At 47.7% G+C, this 14,580-nt stretch overlaps 1 protein-coding gene across 2 annotated transcripts in view; it reads left to right on the forward strand.

The window, feature by feature from the left end:
* The window catches only part of FAM107B (family with sequence similarity 107 member B), a 233,237-nt gene that overhangs the window by 148,648 nt on the left and 70,009 nt on the right, over nt 1-14,580 (forward strand). Inside the window, exon 1 of one of the 2 annotated variants that reach the window (XM_047755574.1) lies at nt 1,794-1,944. The exons of the other annotated variant lie outside the window; for it this stretch is intronic. The gene's annotated coding sequence lies outside the window, so the exon portion shown is untranslated. Of the gene's footprint in view, nt 1-1,793; nt 1,945-14,580 lie in introns of those variants that run through there. 2 annotated transcript variants of the gene reach the window in all.

The raw sequence follows: 14,580 nt of genomic DNA on the forward strand, positions 1-14,580 counted from the left end.
TGGTGCAGTGGGATTAGTGAAAAGTGGGAGTGCTGGGATGTGGATTCCATCCCAGGACTGGCACAGTGGGTAAAGGATCCCCCGTTGCAGCAAGTGCAGCTTAGTTTGCAAATGGCTCAGATTTGATTCCTGGCTCAGGAACTCCATGTGGCCAACCACCTCGCCCCCAAACTTGCGTGCTGCTCTATGGGGTACTGTAGAAGTGAGCTTGAACTTGGTCATGTAGTAGGACTTGGACTTGGGCACGCATTAAAGGGTTTTAAGAACAGGTTTGCATTTGGGAAATTCACTGGGGAAGCAGTTTGGAGGAAAAGCATTTGTGAGATTGAAGGCTAGGAACAGTTGGGAGGCTACTGCTACAGTGCAGTGGTAGACCCTAAAGGGCAACTGTGGCAGAGCCGGGGGGATGGGGGTGTGGGGCAGGGGTGGGGGTGGCTATGGAGGCATCACCTAGTATGTGCAGGACTTGAAACTGACTCTCATGTGGAGAGTGAGGAGAAAATCTAGGCTGGATCCCAGGTTCTGGTTTCGGTAGCTGGTGGACCCATTGTCAAGAATAGAAACAACACAACTCAGAATGGGAGAGAAGTAAGACTTGTGGGAAACTTGTGGATAAAGTTCACACAGGTGCGTTTCTTGGGCTGGGAGGGAACTCCTCTTTCTAAATCCCGTGGCAGGTGACCCCACTCCTCAGTGGGCTTCAGGCCTGGGGTACCAGGGTCTTAAAGTGCTGTGGCCTGAAAGCATCTTTGGACTAAGTCATTTGTTTGCTGAAATTCATAATTGATAGGACTTTTCTGTGTGATCATGACCCAAGCTGTTTCAGTCAGAAAAGCTTCCCCATAAATCAGCCCTTATTCATCTGTTGCCAAGAAAATTAAAAAGCTTTTGATCTAAAAATCCATTGCCTGCTGTCTTTACTGTTTGTGACTTTGAAACAGATATCTCTCATTTTTGTACCTGCTGTGATTCGGGTAGATTGTAATCTAAGAATCTTAGGGTTGGGCAGAGAAGCCATTTGCTGTAAAAGCGCTGAGAAAAACGAAAATCAGAGGGGGAAAAAAAAGAGGTAAAACAAACCCTTTTCTCCTTTTGCACAAGTTTAAATCTCCAATTACCCTTTGATGAGCGGGGGAGGGGGAAGAATCTGAGCAAATTCCTCCGTCACTGGGTTTCAGGCTATGGTTTGACAGTAAATGTGAACCATTTCAACAAATTTGATGCGTCTCCTCCTCATTCCCTTTGAGTTTGCTTCGGTCACGTCTTGGCAGAATTTAAATGGGGACAGCCTCTCTGAATGTTGCAGGCGCGGAGTGGAGGTGGAGACCAGACACCCACCAGCCAAACGCTCCCGCGAACTCGTGTGTGTGTGTGTGTGAGAGAGAGAGAGAGAGAGAGAGAGAGGCAGAGACAGAGAGAGACAGAGACAGAGACAGACAGAGAGATCTTTAATTGTGGGTCCCGCAAACGCGTGCCTGCCGCCTTTAATTTCCCACTTCGCTCTCACTCATCCGGTGACACTCAGCTGTTTTTTTTTTTTTTTTTTCTTCCCCCTTCCAATATTCCCTCTCCTGGGAGAGTTTCCGAAGCCAACCAGCCTAAAACCAGATAAGGAAAACCTCCCGCAACCTAATCCGCGAGACTCTCCCAGCACGTTCCCCCCGAGGTCCGGGTCCCGAGCACCGAGCTTCAGCCAGCGCGGCGGGGCGTGTCCGGGGCGTGTCATCAGCAGACTCGCCCCACCCTCTCCCCGCCCCGCCGCTTAATTCGGACGCGCGGGGCCGCCGGGTGTGAAAGAGCCGCCCTGCGCCGGACTGGCAGTCGCCGCCGCCGTCTGAGCCGCCGCCCGCGCCGCCTCCGTCCGCCTATAGCCGCCAGGCGCCTCCGTGGACGCCCGGAGCGAGCGCCGGGAAGGGCGCCGCGCGCCTTTGTGCGCGCGCAGAGGTGGGTTTGCCTCCCGCACTTACTTTGCACACAAAGACTAGGAGCTCGGGGGAGGCGGGGTGCCCGCCGGGGCCACTGCGCGGCCGCCCGCCCTGCCTCGACCCCCGACCTGAGGGTCCCCGGGGCAGGAAGGGTCGCCGGGCTGCCCCTCCCGGCCTGCCCTGGGGCGGGAGGGTCCCTGTACGCGCGCGAGGACGGCACGCCGGGCGGTGGGCGTGCGAGGAGCCCGGGGCCACCCAGCGCCGTACCGGGGGCGGACCCGGGGCGCGGGCCCGGGGCGTGGCGGGGGTCACGCGCAGTGGTTCTGGGAGCCCCGGGGTGCGGGGGAGCCGGGGGACGCCGCGAGGGAGGCGAGCCCCGGCGGCCACACTGCTCGGCTTATTGTTGCTTTCTCGGCCCTGAAAATGGAGAGACCCTGCCTGGAGCGGGGATGCGCTGCCCACCCGGTGCGCCGCACGCGGCCAGATGCCGAGCCCTGGGCGCTGGGTTCGCCCCTCGCTGCCCGGGCGCAGCCGAGCCTCCGCCTGGGCAAACAAAGGAGGGGCTGCGGGGGGCCGGTTTGCCCCGCTGGTTTAAAGGTGACCCGGGCACTGTTTCCAAACAGTCTGCAAGTAACTTTTCCGTATTTGCTTCCTCTCCGCTTTTGCTCCTCCAGTGAACCCACTAAGTTGGGTGGACTCTGCACCTAAGTCCTAAAATTTTGATTCTCCTAACTTCTCTCCAAACATCTTCAGGTTCCTCATGGACGGCGCGGATGCGTCGAGCCAGGTTTTGACAGGCTGTGTAGGGGATGGTAGCAGTCCCTCTGAAATGTGAAAAGGAATCCCGTTGAGGATAAATTACAGATCTTAGTCTCTGCAGCAAATCAAGATACCATACCCTCTCAGTGACCATAAAGCAAAGTTATTTGATTAAAGTGGGTGTGATATTAAAATAAATACAGAAAACGGGGGTGAGGCCTGTTAGACTTGCTAACAGGTTCTTGGTTTCTCCTCCGGACTCGTTCCCCCTCCAGCACTTTGGAGATTTTAGCTGTCCAAGTTGCCGTAAGTTGAAATAGTATCTGGGATTCCTGTCTAGAGATTTCTTAGTGCTGGTAGTTTCCAGTTTAAAACTTTTAAGTATAAAATTATATATGTTTATTAAAAATTTCCAAAGAAATATAGGAGGAAAAAGTCACTCAAATACTCAACCACCCAAACATACCCTGAGGATAAAGGCATCTTTGCTTCATTTATGGCGTGACAGCCGTTGTGAATGTGTGTGTGTGTGAATAAATGAGAGTTACTGATTATTAATCTTTATCACTCACATCAGTCTAATTTATGAGCTCTAATAGCCATAGTCTTCAACAGTGGCTTGCCAACAAATTGTTTGAAATGTATTTCCTTGTAGCCTGGCAAATAACCACCTGTACAGAAGGGGGAGGGAATAAATAGGAAAAACAATGCAAGTTCCACTTAACATGGAAGAACGTAGTACGACAGAAACATTGAAAATAATATTCTTTGGATTTTAGGAATGGTTTGGGGTTGACTTTTTTAAATTCAATTTTTTTATTTTTTAAAATGTTTTTAAATTATAGTTGATTTACCGTGTTTCTTCAATTTGTTGTACAGCATACTGAACCAGTCATATACAAATCCCTCTGCTGTACAGCAGGAGTCCATTGCCTCTCCATTCCAGAGGTAACAGTTTGCATCCACCAACTCCAAACTCCCTGTGCATCCCACTCCCTCCACCCCTGAGTTTTTTTTTTAAATAAAGATAAGCCTTTCAACTTTAAAATTATTTAAAATAGAATGGTATTCTGAGATTCTTGAGAACTATACCATGGAAAGGAGCTCTTTTCGTAGAACAAGGCATAGCAGTGGTTTTGTAGGTGGTGACATGATTGCTTCTAAAAGACCTTGCATTGAGAAAGTAAAATAAGAAAGGTTTTCCTATGAGTAGTGGGTAGTTTTGAGGGTGTGTATTCGGTGAAAAACAAAAACAGAGAACACTTTGCTCAACCTGACATTGGGCGCCTGACAGCTTTTGTCATCACATACTTTTATTTTCCACTTGTAAAATTGACCAACGTTGAATTTCTCCTGTATGCAAAGTCACAAAGAGGCCTTGGAGACAAGTGTTTAGAACTTCTAGATTGAGCATTAGGATGATGCAATACTTTTTGAAGTTAGATTTTGCAAGAAGGAAGTTGTGGTTGTGTGCTGTCAGGTGCAGTCTTTGTTCCTGTTTCTAACGGGGCTCCTTAATCTGCATGCGTGCTTGGTGGGGATGTGTGTGTGTTACAGTTGGCCCTCCGTACCCCCAAGTTTCGTATCTGTATAATCAACCAGTACAGGATCAAATCTGCAGGTGCCAAACCCGTGGATACAGAGGACCGACTGTGTTCATCGAACTGCATCCTTTTAGACCAGGGATTTGAGCATCCTTGGATTTTGGTATCTGCAGGGGTACCCTGTGGAAGTGGAGGATCAGTGGCTGTGAGCAGTATGTAATCTGCTGTAATAATGGTACCTTTCTCCATACAGATGTCAATAGGTGCTAAAAGGGGGGTGTGAAAATCTCTAAATCTTATTTTTCAATCCTCCTGTGGCCTCGAACAGTCTAAGCAGCATAGCCGAGCTGGTTAGAGTTGAGTCGCTTTGCTCCTCAAAGTCTTGTTGCCTTGTAGGTAGGAGAGAAAAATTGGGGAGTGGGCCAGGGCTCTGGACTTGCTCTGGCTAGTTGTGATGGCCAGCTGCCCGTTCCATTCCTAGGATGTTTAAAGAGTAGACTTGGTTTGTGCGTGAGAAGTGCTATGGGAAATCCCGTCCTTAAACTGTATGCTGCTGTCATTCATTCATTTTTCATTCATTCATTTATTCGCTCCTTTGGTTTCTTTTTTTGTCTCTCTCTTTTTTTTTTGCCTTTTCTAGGGGCGCTCCCGTGGCATATGGAGGTTCCCAGCCTAGGGGTCAAATCAGAGCTGTAGCTGCTGGCCTCCACCACAGCCACAGCAACGCAGGATCCGAGCCGTGTCTGCGACCTACACCACAGCTCACGGTAACGCCAGATCCTTAACCCACTGAGCAAGGCCGGGGATCAAACCTGCAACCTCATGGTTCCTAGTTGGATTTGCTAACCACTGAGCCACAACGGGAACTCCTTTGGTTTCTTCATTGTTTAAAATGTCCCAAGCAAAGGTGGAAAAGACTTTTACTGATTTTTGAGGAGTGTGGCTGAGGGGGTGGAAAACTTTTCTCTGCAAAGAGGGAGGCTTCATATCATTATGTCCTACCTGCCCCTTCCATCCAGAATTCTCTGTGCAAACTTTTGGAGAAAGTGGGCCAGGAAATTTGGTTGGGTGAGATCTAGAATGGAGGCATTTTTAGAAGCCCCCAGATATCTAGGGGAGATAATGACTTGTGAGCTTTCCTCTTCATTGTCTTTTAGGGCTACAGCTGCAGCACCTGGAAGTTCCCAGGCTAGGGATCGAATCAGAGCTGTAGCTGCCGGCCTACACCATACACCACAGCCGCAGCAGCGCCAGATCTGAGCCTTGTCTGCCTGGATCCCAACCCACCGATCAAAGCCAGGGATTGAACATTTGTCTTCATGAATGCTAGTCAGGTTTGTTACCACTGAGCCACAATGGGAACTCCTTGTCAGCCTTTTTCAGCTCTGGAGGAAGTAGCTGTGGGCATTGACCGGATTTTGCATCTCTCTGCCCCCCCTACCCCCACCCCGTTGTATGGGGAAAACTGTGCTATTGGGGAGTCTGTGCGCAGCCCTGGGGCTCCTTAGTGCTGCAGTGACCTGATGAGGCTTCACTGCGCTTCCTTGTGTAATTTCCTTGTCTCTGCTTGGCCTAGTTTTGCCTTTTGTTTGCTGAGCAGACCAGTTTCTCTTCTTTTCCTTCTCCAGCAAGAAGTGTTGGGCCCTCTCTGTCTGAACTCCACCCCCACCAACATCCAAAACACTTAAGATTTACTGAAAACAATACAATACAGAAACACCAGATTGTCATTTTAATGGAAGATTGACAGCATCTTCCAGAACTTTCCTAGTCCTCTACCATTCGTATTACTATTAAAAAGCAAAACCAAGATCCCAAATCATTCATGACCCTGATGCTGATAAACATTCTTCTCATGGTTCTAGCTCCCACCCGAGATTTTTTTTTTTTAATTTTACATTTGCTCCTTCATCTGAACTGTAGACTTTTCCTCGTGCAAAGTACTTAGGGAACGCTGCTGAAAAGGAAACAACGCATTTACCGCATCTGATGCTGCTGAGTCCAGGACCTCATCAGTGAAAGAAACTCATTGGCCAGCTGCCACTTAGTTATGGTCAGTCGGGGAGCAGCTCTTTCCGAGGTTGATGGGGGAAGCGTTGTTTTCTCTTCGTTCTTTCATTGAACAAACATTTCCTTAGAGCCTCCCTTCCTTAAAGCCAGCGCCTTTCTCGCATGGGGCGGACAGCCGCTGACCAGTCTGATGGGGTCCCTGTCCAAAGGCAGGGCAGATGAGGAGGGTATTTAAAGTGCTGCATGGAATGACACCAGTGTTGTTCAGTGACAGCGATGTTAAGAGCTGCGAAGGGACAGTAGCACTTTGTGAAGTAAGGTGTCTCAGAAAGAATGATGGAAATCCCAGCTGGGGCTGCAGTGTTGGGCTCCCGACTAGTGAAGGGTGTGGGGAGAGGCGTGAATGTGTGTGATTTGCTCAGGGCTAATCCATTAAGGGCATGGTGGTAGCGGCTTGGCAGAACAGATTTGCAGGACTGTTCCATTTTGTCTAGAATTTGGCGGCAGCGTTGGGACACTTTCTAGTGCAAAATTCAGAAGGAACTAGGAAATCATGGTCTTGTTCTCATGTTCCTTTTTTTTTTTGGGGGGGGGGCTTTTTAGGGCATATAGAAGTTCCCGGGCTAGGCGTTGAATCGGAGCTGCAACTGCCTGCTGGCCACAGCCACAGCCACATCAACGCCAGGTCTGAGCCCAGTCTGTGACCTACACCACAGCTCATGCCAATGCTGGATCCTTAACCCACTGATTGAGGTCAGGGATTGAACCTGAGTTCTCACGGATGCTAGTCAGGTTCATTACTGCTGAGCCACAATGGGAGCCCCTGGTGTTCTTGATGAAGGTAAACTCCCAGGCCACTGGCCCTGGGAGGCTGATTGTGGTGGGGACATGGTGTCCCAGCTGGTCTGAGGGATTCCCAGGAGCTGAGCGCTAGTGTTATGTGGGTGGGGACAGGAGGAGGGGTGACTTCATCTGTGCCCATCCGAGGTTCTGTTACAAATGAAAAGATAAGACAAGAGGCTGGCGGGGAAATTGTGGGAAGACTTCTTTAGAATGTTTTTTAACCTCACGTGAACCATAGGAAGGAAAATGGGGAGAGCTGCAGAAAAAGGAAGGACTGTTGCTTTAAGCTGAAAGCAAACTCTTTCACAGCGCCGGTTCTACCAAGGATCTCATTTAGGGCCAAGCAGCTGGTGCAGAGCAGTTGTAAAGCAGTAGCCGTAGTCCGTGCTGTGTGCGTGTAGAGAGGCAGGAGGGAGGCCTGCTTTGGTGGCAGTAATGGTCTCTACACACAGCAAAGTCCTGGGAATCTTTGGTGTGAAGAGAAAGTCCCCGCCCCCTGTCTTAGAGAAATGATGTGACCTCTGGGCTGTTTGCAGTGCTGTTCCTGGCCGTGCTCTTGAATCATAAATCCTTAGCAGTCGTTACAGGGAGAAGTCTTAGATGGGGGATTGCAGAGCCTCCAAAAGAGAAAGAATGCAGGTAGACCAGCTGTCTGCATCCCAGTGGGTTGTTAGGAAGCAGTGTCTGGAGGATTTTCTCACCTCCTTCTCTCTTTTCCTCTGTGCTGTCGGTGCCAACTGTATTACAGGGGAGCATCTGTGGGATACAGACAGCCCTGCTTGGCGCCACCCCTAGGTGAGAGGGGTGGGATTGGGGAAATAGGGCACATTGCTTTCTTTCTTTCTTTTTTTCCTTTTATGGCTGCCCTGCAGTATATAGAGTTCCTGGGCCGCAATTGCAACCTGCACCGTGGCTGTGGCAATGCCACATTATTAGTCCACCGTGCCAGGCTGGGGATAGAACTTGCGTTCCACTGCTCCCAAGATGCTGCTGATGCCCTTGCACCACATCAGGAACACCCAATTTGGGGCTTTGCAGCCAGACACATCTGAGTTAGAACCAAGCCCCAGCTTTGTGATCCACGCCCCTCCCCCCAAGTCACAAAGCCCCCAGGAGCTTTAGTGCTCTTGTTTGTGAGATGAGCTTAGTAAGATCTACCTCCTGAGGGCCTTAAGTCCCAAACCACGGGATGGCTGGCTGGCCATGGGTGTTTAGGCCCCTGTTCTACTGCCCACAGCGTTTTAGTAACAGTAGGGCTGCCAAGATTCTGATGAGGCATCTGGGGGTTGGGAGTGGGATCAGGGACTTCCTCCCTTCTCTCTTCGCCCAGCCCCTCATGATGGCTTCATGCCTTTAGGGTTGTTTTAAAGATAACCTGACTTTGATATTAGAAATAGCACGTTTGGGAGTTCCTTTTGTGGCTCAGTGGTAATGAACCGTATCCATGAAGATGCAGGCTCGATCCCTGGCCTTGCTTCATGGGTGAAGGGTCTGCCATTGCTGTGAAACTGTGGTGTAGGTGGCAGACTTGGCTTGGATCCTCTGTGGCTGTGGCTGAGGTGTAGCCCAGCAGCTTCGGCTTTGATTTGACCCCTAGCTCGGGAACTTCCATATGCCATGGATGTGGCCCTTAAAAGCAAAAAAAAAAAAAAAAAAAAGGAAAAAAAAAGCAATAGCATGTTTTATTTTATTTTTAGACACAGGTTTTGTCACGCTCTGGAAATGTCACAATCAGGTGTCTAGGTGAGAGGCTATGGTCCAGTGCTGTAAGCTTTACTGTGTCATTAATATCGGTAACACGGAGCACACTTCGTGAGCATTCAAGTTAAAACTCACGTTTTACTCAGGTTTTTCAGGCATCTGGGTCTGATCCATGCTAATGAGTTTATAAAACCTGTCCAGTCATAGTACAAACTCCCGCGGTGTACATGATCAGAAGTCGCTTATGGCTGTCTAATGGAGCACCGAATTCCTCTGTGCTGGAGGTTAGTTTAGAAGGTCATTGTGGATTAGAATGTATAGAAAGACTCTATTTAGAATGTTCTTTTCCCTTATGTCTTAATGTTGTTTCAAATACATAAAGCTGTGGTCAGGGTTCTTTGTCTTCCTTTTCCTTTTTTCATGGATTCTCAGAGTCGCATCGTGTATTGGAAAGAGAATGGCTTTGTCTTTCATATTTCGAATCCCAGGCCCACGTAAACTGGTTTTTTGTTTTGCTTTGTTTTGTTTTTGTTTTTGTTTTGTTCTTTTTAGGGCTGCACTCATGGCCTATGGAGTTCCAAGGTTAGGGGTCGAATCGAAGCTGTAGCTGCTGGCCTACGCCCCAGCCACAGCCACGCGGGGTCTGAGCCTCGTCTGTGACCTACACGCCAGCTCACGGCAACGCCGGATCCTTAACCCACTGAGCAAGGCCAGGGATTGAACCTGCAGCCTCATGGTTCCTAGCCATGACAGGACCTCCCCAAGTGCACCGTTAATTAGTGTGTATGTGGTTTTTGAGCAGGTTATTTGTTTCTCTTTTTCTGCTTCTTTGTCTATAAAATGGAGATAATCCCCCTGGCCGACCTCTTAGAGCGTCCTGGACGGTGAGGTGGACGCCTGCCTTCATCACACCCGGTGGCGGGCTCGGGACTATAAGCTGTCGTTCCTGGGACTGCCATAGGGTGCGGTAGCCTGCTGGCCACCTCTCTAGGACAAGATGATTCTCTGAAGGTGAAAGGACACAGAAGGGCCAGGAGTACTGGGCTCCTGCTGGGGTGGAAGCATCACTTATTCTGTGCTCACGGAAGGAGGCCCTTTGGGCATGTCCTATACTCTCGGACATAGTTGACCTCGTAAGGCTCCCACTTTCTGATCTGTAAAATGTAATAATAATGCATACCTGTCCTTTTTATTAACAACTAGCAGTTCTTTTTTTTTTAATTTTTATTGTAGTTAATATAACTAGTAGTTCTTTTTTTGTTTTGTTTTTTGCTTTTTAGGGCTGTACCTACGGCGTATCGAAGTTCCCAGGCTAGGAGTTGAATTGGAGCTACAGCTGCCAGCCTATGCCACAGCCACAGCAACGCCAGATTGAAGCTTCGTCTGCCGTCTGTACTGTAGCTTATGGCAACCGTGGATCCTTAACCCACTGATTGAGGCCAGGGATTGAACCCACATCCTCGTGGATGCTGGTTGGGTTCATTACTACTGAGCCATGATGGAAACTCCAACAACTAGCTGTTCTCCAGCACTGCCTCCCTGGCCCGTGTTGTGCTGAGTGCTTTACAAGGTTTCTTTATTCCTTTAAGTGTTTACAGACGTATTCTCTGTGCCAGGCCCCGTGCCAGACCCTGGGGCATGTGGCCAGGGTGGGGGGCAGGACAAAGTCCTGCCTGCACAGAGCTTGTTCTGGTGGGAAGACAGAGTTTGCCATGGGACAAAGGCAAGTCGGGATTAGGATCCAGCTCTCGTCCTTGCCCCGGCCTTGGCTGTTCTCTGTAAAATGTCTGAGTTTGCTGTCATAATAGATTGGTGAGAAAGTACCTGTGCAAACACTTTGAAAATATGTCTTTTTTTTTTTTTTCCAGCACAGCTCTATTGAGGTATCATTTATATACCTTTCAATTCACCTATTAAATATGTACAGTTACATAATTTTTAGGAAATTTGTACAGCTGAGCACCCATCACCCCAATCCAGCTTTAGACGCTTGTCAGTTCCTATCTCCGTCCCCAGTTTCTGGCAACCATTGATCTTCTTTTTCTAGGAGTATGCCTTTTCTAGAAATTTCCTGCACAGAGAAGCATACAGTGTGTGGCCTTTTGTGTCTGATTTTATTCATTTAACCGAGTGTTTTTGAGGCTCGTCCATTGTTGTACGACACATCGGCTTTGAAGGAACATTCTTTGCCTCTGTCAGAAAGAGGTGCTCTGTGTTGATGAGAGAGAGTTCCACGGAGATGGGCCTTCAGATAATGATAGAAATCATGATAGCCAGCATTTCCTGTTATGCCAGGCAAGGTTTTGTTCATTACCTTCTGTGGCCTTCCAAGAAGTTCTGGGAGGGAGGTAGCATGAGTGTGTTTTACAAATGAGGAAAGGAAGCATCAGGAGCTGAAAAAGCTTGCCCCAGATTCTGAGAGCTGGGATCAAATCTGGGCCTTCTCTCTGCACAACTTTTTGCCTTGGGTTCTGCTCTGTGTTCCCTTAACCATGCTGATAAAGCTTTTGACATCTTAGCTGCAGAAAGGGCTTGGAATCCCATTGGGAATAATAGACTTGCCAGGTAAATCTAAAACTGTTGTTTTAAGGAGGATGCTTATTCTGCCTTTTAATTTTGGCATCACCATGTGGAAATGATAGCTTCTTAAAGCGACCCGTTGGTGAAGGAGCTTTCTTACTCACGATGTGAGGGTGGTGCCAAATGAAAAACACACAATTATGTCATTAGGCAGACAGAGCTGGTGTGTTTGAGTTGTGTTTTAAATATTGTGTTTACCAGAAATGCTCTTTTTTGTATGACGTTTCCCAAGACTGTGACCTTATTTTTAATGGGTGGAATTTAACTAGGCGTCATGCATTTTTCAGAATGTTTGTATTATATCATTGTATTAGCTTTTAATGCATTTCCCCCTCTATGTAACAAATCTCTATTTAAATACTGTTTTTTTCCCATTTGCGTATAATCCATATCGGAGGATTCTGTGTTCCCCATCACAGAGGATTTCTTTGTGCATCACAAATATCTGAAAATTTTTAGATTTTTAAACATTTCCTATCTTTCTTCTATAATTTTTTTAAAAAGATTATCAAGTAGCTGTTTTTTAAAAAAGATTATCAAGTACATAATTTAACCATAAGAGATAACCTCTTTGGAATAAGGACTGACTTTACACAATGTTTCTGCCCTTGGTTTCTGGTAGGGCACTTTTTACTGGTGTCATAGTCTCCTGACTTTCTGTAGTGGCATTATAGCATCATTAAACTAACTTTTTTTTTTTTAATGGCTGCACCCATGGCATATGGAAGATTCTGGGCCAGGGATTGAATTCAAGACACAGCTTCAACATTCACTGCAGCTGTGGCAACACGTGCTCCTTTAACACACAGCTCAGGGCCAGGGATTGAACCTGCCCCTCTGCAGCGACCCGAGCCGCTGCAGTCAGATTTTTAACCCGCTGTGATACAGTGGGACCTCCTAAACTAACTCTTTAATTGTAGTATAGCTTTCATTTTTAGGGATTTTTAATTATAGTCCCAATTTACTAGTTCAAAATAGCAAACAAGGAAAGGAAGCCATTTGTTTTAGAATACCTGGTTTCCAAGAGGGAAAATTAACAGTATGACATGTTGCTCTAAAAAGATTTCCTTCACATCCTTGTTGATCTCTTCTTAAGGTTTTCACCACAGGGGAATTGGCTCTTTTTAAAAAAGCCTAACCAGTGACACTCCAGGTCTTGAAAATTGGGCAGACAGGGACAACCAGTGTTCCAAACACACTGGGCAGTTCTGGGGAGTGGTGGCAGGTTAAAATCCCTAATGACTTGAGCTAGAAGCTTTGAGAGAGTTAGGTTTTGGGAGCAGAGGGAGAGACTTAAAAAATGCAATGAAGAAGCCTGGTCTGTAGTTGTCATTTTGAGTAACTTGACTCTGTGTCCTGGCTGGATAGCTTGCATCAGCCGTGCAGGACACCAGCAGACAGAGCCCAGAAGTGGGAAACAGGTCCTTACTTATTTCTGTTCTCCTTCCAGGCCTGCTTCTGACCAGCAGTAGCCTTCAGGAGAGGGGATGTGATAACCAGGCAGCCACACCAAATCCAATTTAAATTTCAGGAGGTATAATGTGCCTGGGGAGTTCCCATTGTGGCTCAGTGGGAATGAACCCGAGTAGTATCCATGAGGATGCAGATCTGATCCCTGGCCTCACTCAGTGAGTTAGGGACCCAGTGTTGCAGACGTGGTTCTGATCCTGAGTTGTTGTGGCTGTGGTGTATACTGGCAGCCGCAGCTCCGATTTGAAACCCTAGCCTGAGAACATCCATATGCTGCAGGTGCAGCCCTAAAAAAAATGTGTGTGCCCTGTACTTTATGCAAGTTCTAGCTCAATTATTAAAAGAAAATGATAGACAAAAAGAACTATACGAAGTCAAAACTCTCCAGGGACTAGAGGTGCTGGGATGGAGCCGTGTTTAAGAATGTAGAATTGGAGTTCCTGTCATAGCTCAGTGGTTAAGGAACCCGACTAGTATCCATGAGGACGTGGGTTCCATCCCTGGCCTTGCTCAGTGGGTTAAGGATCTGGCACCACCATGAGCTGTGGTATAGGTTGCAGACATGGCTCAGATCCCAAGTTGCTCCGGTTGTGGTGTAGGCCAGCAGCTGCAGCTCCAATTCAACCCCATCCTGGGTACCTCCATATGTCATGGGTGTAGCTCTAAAAAGAGCAAAAAAAAAAAAAAGAATGCAAAATAGGAGTTACCACTTGGGCGTTCATCTTGTTTCCTCCTCTCCCATTTCATAGGTATCTTGCTTGCTTCAAATGCTGACTTCTCTACTCAGAGCATTGATTTTATGCTTTTTACATCAATTCAATGGGTTTCATAGGAAGCTCAAGGCTTCTAGAATCTTATTGGCACAAATTGTGCACAGGAACCTGTAAATTTCCTCCCTGGAGGGCTCCAGGAACTGCCTCTAGTTTTACCAACCAGGATCTTGGGAATCTTCTCATGGAGAGTTTCCCCTTCCTGTGCAGAGCTGGGTGTGGCCCAGCCATCTATGGCCCAGTATCTGCTCATGGGCCCTGCTCTTGCAGGAAGGGAGTGGCTGAATGTGCCATTCCAGGATATCAGAAGGCAAGGGATTGGGGCAGCCCAGGAATCCGCAGGAATCTCCATCTTCCTTGCATTGACTTCACCCCTCATTAGCTTAAAAATGTCTTTTAATCGTTGGGTTTCTTCACGTCAGGGTCTGAACAAAGCCCACACATTGCATTTGATATGCTTCTTGAAGCTTTAACTCTAGAGCAACTCCCCCCCCCCCCCCCCGCCCCCTCTTCTCCTGAAGTTTTCATTTTGTTGAAGAAGCAAGTCAGTTGTGTAGAATGTCCTACATTCTGGATTTGGTGAGAAGTTTTCTCTTTAGTGTTCTGCTAATCTCTGTATTTCTGTACCCTGGAAGTTAGCACTAAAGCTTGATTAGATTAATTGATGTAAATCAATAAAACAACCAGTTATTTTACCAGCAGAATGGATTTTTTCGGGAACGGCAAAAAATTGCAATTTGGCACATGGCGACTTAAGGTGAACCACATGTAAGTCCAGAGAACAAAGAAGAGGAACATTCTTTTATAGAGGAGAAGTGGGAGTTGGGACAGGCTGTTGTAAACAAAGATTCTATTGGAGGAAACTGGGAGATCAAAGTGTAGTGGCTTTTCATTGGCTGACTTGTGACAGTCTTTCATTGGCTGGGCTGTTGTTGGGCGAAGAGAAATCTTTCCTTCCTCCTGCTGGGTGGTAAAGTA

The sequence above is a fragment of the Phacochoerus africanus genome, chromosome 12 (assembly GCF_016906955.1).
Source record: "Phacochoerus africanus isolate WHEZ1 chromosome 12, ROS_Pafr_v1, whole genome shotgun sequence".
NCBI classification, from domain to species: Eukaryota; Metazoa; Chordata; class Mammalia; order Artiodactyla; family Suidae; genus Phacochoerus; species Phacochoerus africanus.